Raw genomic sequence first — 7,368 nt, forward strand, 5'->3', positions numbered from 1 at the left:
TCTGAACCTTGATGTGTGCGTGCCTGTGAGAAGGATGTTTACCTTATGTTAATTCCTTTCATTATTCAGGACCTAATATTTCAGTTGCTAAGTAATTATTTCATTCTTCTCCTTCATTTGCTTCAGTTATACTCACAGTTTAGAAAATATTCTTAAGAGCACTGATGATCAGACTTTGGGATTTTACAGACTAAAAAAATTCAACATTAGAGAAATGAATATATGCTTGCTTTCAATTATTGCTAAGTAAGGACAAAAATATTAATAATAATCACCCATTTTCCAAGTTTTATTAAAGTTGGACATTTTGTCTTTCAAAAGTAGGAAGGACAATTTTAAAATAGGAGACATTCTTTAATTTGAAGAGTTCTATAAAGTATCAATCACTTTGTCTTTATTTGTTTTATTAGACTGTTGAACATTATGTATATTTTTCCACAAACACATACGTATTTGAAAACCTCTTATCAAAGGTACAGTAGAAAAATACAAGTGAATGTAAAGTATCTGAAGCTTTATTCTAGTCAAGGCTAATGCTCTATTCAGCCCCAAATTCTATGCTGTCAGTGGCACCAAGGAACATGGAGCAAGGCTTAGCTTGTCATGCCAATCTCCAGTGTGTGTGTCGAACTTCACAGGCAATAACGTTCTCCAGCCTCCTCCAGCTACCAGCCCACCCCAGCACTCTCTCTCCCAGCATACAGCCTTACTTCTTCTCTCCTGAGAAAACTGAGGCCATAAGTTTCCTGATTCCATACATACAAATTATCTATGGATAAATCCCTACCCATCTTCAAGAGGAGCTTAGGCCTCATTATTTCCACTTGTTTGAATTTTCAGAATCTGCCTCTTCATTGACACCTTCACTTTAGCCTTCACCTTCTCCTTACTCACTTCTCCCTAGTAATTACCAAATCTGATTTGTTTTGATCCACATTAATTATGTATGTAATTGCTGTGTTCCAAAAAGAAGCAGTTGACTCCATTGCATTTCTCACTGCAGTTCTCATGGATTTTTAAAGAAGGCCTGAGACTCCTCTCATTCCTACTTCCGAAGTGAGAGAAGATCAGGCAAGATCCACCGCTGTAGGCCCAGCCAGCTCTGTTCCCTCAGCCAGCTCCTCAGCTTATGCTAGATGGGATAAATCAGGACAGACTAGGGCTTATGGACCTGGTTACAAGTGGAAGAGGTCAGAGACCCCCTGAGTTTTCCAACCCAGCCATTTCCAGTGAGCCCTGAATGAAGCTTACACTGTGATCTCCATCTTGATGCCTGGTCTTTGTGCACGTACAGCAACGGCCAGAATCTTGGAGAGTCAGAGACAAGTGGTAGGATTAGGACACCAACCTCAATCAAACTCCTAACAGTTTACACCCCTCAACTCCACTTCCTTGTAAATCCACCCTCTACAATCTGGTTTCACCACCCACAAGCACACTCCAACCACTCCGGCAGAATTCACCAGTGTCTTTCTAATTGTCAGATTCAATAACGTGTCAATCTTGTAATATTTTTTACACTTGAAAATCTTAAATTTTTAATAAGTAAAATGTAATGGTTTTTACATTTTGAAACCTTAGCTCTTATTTTATTCTTCCTTGTTCTTGTACTTCTGACAATTTTCTCTTTGAAATGCTTCACTGAGTCCTTCTTCCTTAGAAAACACTTTCTTAGGTTTGCTTTTAGTTCTCTAAGCACTTCTTCCCAGATTCCTTCACTAAATCCCTTAAATGGTAACAATATTTTAGGTTTTTATCTTAACCCTTTTCTAATTCTGTTACTCTACCATTCTATCATTCTAAAATTCTATCGTTGCTTCTACCACTAGGTCGACTTTCAAATCTACATACCACTTAATTCTGTTCCTTGACTCCCAGTTCCATATATCTTTCTGCTTGCTCAACCTCTTCACCTAGATAAATAATAAGCATCCCAAACCCCTCATATCCAAAATCAAATCAGTCATTCCATCATGACAGCATGAGGAGCTCTGCTGATCTGCTCCCCTGTGAAACTGGTAAAAAATTATTTAAAAATACAACCATTTAAAGCCTCTTGACTTCTAGGTATACACCCAAAAGAAATGAAAGCCTATACACATATAGGAACTTGTACAGAAATGTTTATAGCCATTCATATTATGATTCATAATAGTCAAAAAGTGGAAACAAACCAAATGTCCACCAAGGAACAAATGGATAAACAAAATGTGTTGTATCCGCACAATGGACTATTATTTGGCCATAAAAAGGAATGAAGTACTGACACATGCTACAGTGGGGGTGAACCTTGAAAACATTACTCGAAGTAAAAGAAGCTACTCAGAAAAGACCACACAGAATATGATTCCATTTATATGAAAGTCAAAATCTATAGAGACGGAGAGATTAATTGTTACCTCAGGCCATAGAGAAAAGAAAGGGATCTAGGGGAGTGAAAGTTAAAATGTATAGGGGTCTCTTTTTTCTTTTTGATAAAAATAGTCTAAGATTGACAGTGGTAATGGTTGCACATATCTCTGAATATATTAAAAAACCATAGATTTTACACTTTAATGTAGGAATTTTATGGTAGATGAATTATATCTCAATAAATCTGTTTTTAAAAATGAATCAGTCATTTCCACTGAGTTCTTCTGACTTTCTCTAAGACATTCTCTTAAGGCAGTGAGTATCCTGGAAGTTATTCTATACTCCTCTCTTTACCATCCCCCTGTGTCCAATTCTTCACCAATTCCTATCTAGTCTACTTCCTAAAATCTCCCTGACTTGTCCTCTTCTCCCCTTCCCACTACCATGCCCTCTACTGGGGGTCTCATAAGGATGATTTCTCTCACTATGCATCCCTGTCCTAAGAATTGTATACGAAGGGAATGGTATTAAAATTGTTGGGGGGGGGGAATTAATTGATGGATACTTTTACCTCTATTCCAGTAACTTCTTTCTTTTTATTTTGCTCTTTTGCTTGAAATGTTTTAGACAATGATAATAATATCAGCATTCTACTCCCGTCTCTATGTCTCTTCTTTGTTTGTGACCTTCCTTTCTTTCTTTCATTTTTTTGTATTCATGGGGTTTTTTCATACCGAAAAAACATTGAGCAGTCGTGAGGTGAGGCAGAACTCTGAGGTGGTACATTATGGCTGACATGCAAAATCTGATAGAAAGATTGGAGAGAGCAGTGGGCCGCCTTGAGGCAGTCTCCCAGGCTTCTGACACACACTGTGGGTATGGAGACAGTGCTGCAAAAGGAACAGCTCCATATGTGCCAGGCTTTGACTCACTGCTGGCTGGTCCTGTGGCAGAGTACCTCAAGATCAGTAAAGAGATTGGGGGAGGTGTGCAGAAACATGCAGAGATGGTCCACACAGGTCTGAAGTTGGAACGAGCTCTCTTGGTTACAGCCTCTCAGTGCCAGCAGCCAGCAGGCAACAACCTTTCTGATTTGTTGGCACCTATCTCCGAGAAGATCCAAGAAGTGATAACCTTTCGGAAGAAGAACCGAGGCAGCAAGTTGTTCAATCACCTGTCCACTGTCAGCGAAAATATCCAGGCCCTAGGTTGGGTGGCTATGGCTCCCAAGCCTGGTCCCTATGTGAAGGAAATGAATGATGCTGCCATGTTTCATACAAACTGAGTCCTCAAGGGGTACAAAGATGTGGATAAGAAGCATGTGGACTGGGTCAAATCTTACTTGAGTATATGGGTAGAGCTGCAGGCTTACATTAAGGAGTTCCATACCACTGGACTGGCCTGGAGCAAAATGGGGCCTGTGGCAAAAGAACTGAGTGGATTGTCGTCTGGACCCTCTGCTGGATCGGGTCCTTCTCCCCCCGAACCAGGCCCACCTCCGCCCCCAGTTCCCACCAGTTCAGGCTCAGATGAGTCTGCTTCACGCTCAGCACTGTTTGCGCAGGTTAATCAGGGGAAGAGCATCACACATGCCCTGAAACATGTATCTGATAACATGAAGATCCACAAGAACCCTAGCTTGAAGGCTCAGACTGCTCCAATACGAAGTGGCCCCAAACCATCTAAACCAGGAGTCAGCCCATCCCCCAAACCGGTCACAAAGAGGGAGCCAGTTCTACTTGAACTGGAGGACAAGAAGTAGAGAGTGGAAAATCAGGAGAATGTTTCCAACCTCGTGATGGATGACACAGAGCTGAAACAGGTGACTTACATATGCAAGTGTGTCAACTCGACATTGCAAATCAAGGGCAAAATTAACTCCATTACAGTAGATAACTGTAAGAAACTCGGCCTGGTGTTCGATGATGTGGTAGGCATTGTGGAGACAATCAACAGTAGGGATGTCAAAGTTCAGGTAATGGGTAAAGTGCCAACCATTTCCATCAACAAGACAGATGGCTGCCACGTTTACCTGAGCAAGAATTCCCTGGATTGCAAGATAGTCAGTGTCAAATCTTCTGAGATGAATGTCCTCATTCCTACAGAAGGCAGTGACTTCAATGAGTTCCCAGTCCCTGAGCAGTTCAAGACCGTATGGAATGGGCAGAAGTTGGTCACCACAGTGACAGAAATTGCTGGATAAGCGAAGTACCACTGGGTTCTCTGCCCTCTCCCTCACACCGTGGGATAAATCTGTATCAAGACGGTTCTTTTCTAGATTTCCTCTACCTTTCTGCTCTTAAACTGCTTCTCTGCTTTGAGAAGCACAGCTACCTGCCTTCACTGAAATATACCTCAGGCTGAGATCTGGGGTGGGATAGCAGGTCACTGATCTTCTGCAGGAAGGTGCAGCTTCTCCATATCAGCTCAACCACACCACCAGTCCATTCTTAAGGAAGTGCAGATCAGGACAGGTGTGTTTTCGCTTTCAGCCTTTGGGGTTATTTGACCAACAAATAGTCTTGGGAAGAATAAAGCAGTCCCCAGGAATTAACAGATCAGAATGTTCACACAAGTTAATCTTTTTCTAACAATGAGCATGAAGGTAGCAGAAGCCGGTGTAATCCTAGTTGGTTCTTCTAACAAACTAATTTCACTATTGACAAGTGAGGCAAGGGTTGCATAGGACCAAAGGCTGAAGCTTGGCCATCTAGCATTCCAAGCAAAATGATTTCCTGTAAGCATTCCTTTTCTTCTGCATTCCACCCTGCATCTGCCCGAACCTGAGATAATAAGTTGTCCTGTGTTAGCTGCTGTGGCGGTGCCCTGCACCCAGGCCAGCTAAAGGAGTCTTGGACCCTTCCTCTCTCTGGGGCCCCTGCCCAGCACCTTCCTACAGAGATGACTTAGGAAAAAAAAGGAAAACCACACCATTCCCAGGAATCTGGCTTCCCTTGCTCCTTCCATGCTAGGTGCCCATCACCCATCTTCATTGCCTCCTTTGCCCTGTCATGCTCAACAGCTTCTGGCTTCTGTCTGGGCACCTGAACAGAGGACTAAAATCTCCACTGCAGGCTGGTTTTAGGTTTTGTGTAAAAATCTTGCACAGCATTGCTAATGTAAATTTCAGTTCTTCCTCTAGGACAAACACTTTACCAAAATTTGCAACTTTTTTTGGTGGGAAGAGAGATTGTCCTGTGATTTCTACCCATTTCCTGAGGCCTGTGGAAATAAACCTTTATGTACTTAAAGTTATACAGAAAATAGAATAAAATTAATACCAAAAGAAAAAGAAAAAACATTGAATGTCTTTTTCATATTGAAAAACATTGCATATGTTTTTTTGTATTCAAATTTCATCATGTTTTCCATACGGATGCATTTTAAGCCAAATGGGGGGACTATAGAGATCATCTAACACAACTAACCATTTTTGATCTTGTACCAGGGCATTTCTTTCCTCCCTCTCATTACTTACTTCCAAGTAACCAAAATTCTTGTTTATTTTGCTTCTTTAATAGTGCAAGAATTAGCAAAATATATCTATACACACATATATGTATAATTGTTTGAAGTGACAATATATTACAGTTTCAATTACTTGTGAAAATAACAAATCATAGGACAGAGAAAACACTGGGAATAAGTAAGGTAATTTGGGAGCCTTGATTTATAATTAATTTTTGGTAAAGGAGATTTTCGTGAAGGTGAAAATTTTACTAATACAGGGTAATGTCACCTATGGAAAAGGAATTATATTACATGATCAGACCTAATGATGGTGACCAATACATTATACTGTTAAATACGGCTATTTTATAATGAAAATTATTGCTGTCTGTTTGGAAGGAGAAAGGTACAATATTCAGGAGGTTGAAAAACATAGTTTTGCTAAACACATGGTAGCTCCACAAAGTTCTAACTCCTACTCACTTAGCAGCTTTATTTTTTTAATTAATTAATTTATTTATTTATTTTGGCTGCATTGGGTCTCCGTTGCTGCATGTGGGCTTTCTCTAGTTGCGGCAGGTGGGAGCTACTATTCGTTGCAGGGCACAGGCTTCTCTTGTTGAGGAGCGTGGGTTCCAGGTGCATGGGCTTCAGTAGTTGTGGCATGCGGGCTTAGTAGTTGTGGCTCATGGGCTCTGCAGCATGGGCTCAGTAGTTGTGGCATGCGGGCTTAGTAGTTGTGGCTCGTGAGCTCTACAGCACGGGCTCAGTAGTTGTGGCATGTGGGCTTAGTAGTTGTGGCTTGTGGGCTCTACAGCACAGGCTCAGCAATTGTGGCACGTGGGCTTAGTAGTTGTGGCTCGTGGGCTCTACAGCATGGGCTCAGCAGTTGTGTCATGTGGGCTTAGTAGTTGTGGCTCGTGGGCTCTGCAGCACGGGCTCAGCAATTGTGGCATGTGGGCTTAGTAGTTGTGGCTCGTGGGCTCTACAGCACGGGCTCAGTAGTTGTGGCATGTGGGCTTAGTAGTTGTGGTGCATGCGCTTAGTTGCTCCGCAGCATGTGGGATCTTCCTGGACCAGGGCTCAAACCCGTGTACCCTGCACTGGCAGGCAGATTCTTAACCACTGCACCACCAGGCAAGTCCCACTTAGCGGTTTTAGAAACAATGCTAGGTTGGATTCACCACATTTGAGGAACAGAGGGCCTCCATTTTGCAAATATAGGGACTAGATTTTTATCCCCTTACCCAAGGATGATTTGCCATAAGAAAGACAGCTCATTCTAATTTGACAGTAGTGTTCATGTCTGCAAATACGTGCACTGTTACTGTAGGTGAGCCATGTGGGTAGCCACTGTAAAATTAAAGTTTTGCCTGACCAATATAGAAATAGAACAAAGGGATATAGGTGATCTTTAAAAGTCTCTCAGAGCTGAGATAATATGAGGCACCCCTTCCCACTATAGGGACAACCTGTCAAGGAGACACAGTGCTTCAGCTCATCAACCAAGACTCTGTCCCTGCATGGAGATAGGTTTTTACTTCTTCTTTTCAAGACTCCATCTTC

General features: G+C 41.9%; 1 pseudogene; it reads left to right on the top strand.

The window, feature by feature from the left end:
- Positions 1-3,123: 3,123 nt before the first annotated feature.
- Positions 3,124-4,555, top strand: LOC130853283 (adenylyl cyclase-associated protein 1-like; annotated as a pseudogene).
- The last annotated feature ends 2,813 nt before the right edge of the window (positions 4,556-7,368 follow it).

Source organism: Hippopotamus amphibius, chromosome 5, assembly GCF_030028045.1.
Source record: "Hippopotamus amphibius kiboko isolate mHipAmp2 chromosome 5, mHipAmp2.hap2, whole genome shotgun sequence".
NCBI lineage: Eukaryota > Metazoa > Chordata > Mammalia > Artiodactyla > Hippopotamidae > Hippopotamus > Hippopotamus amphibius.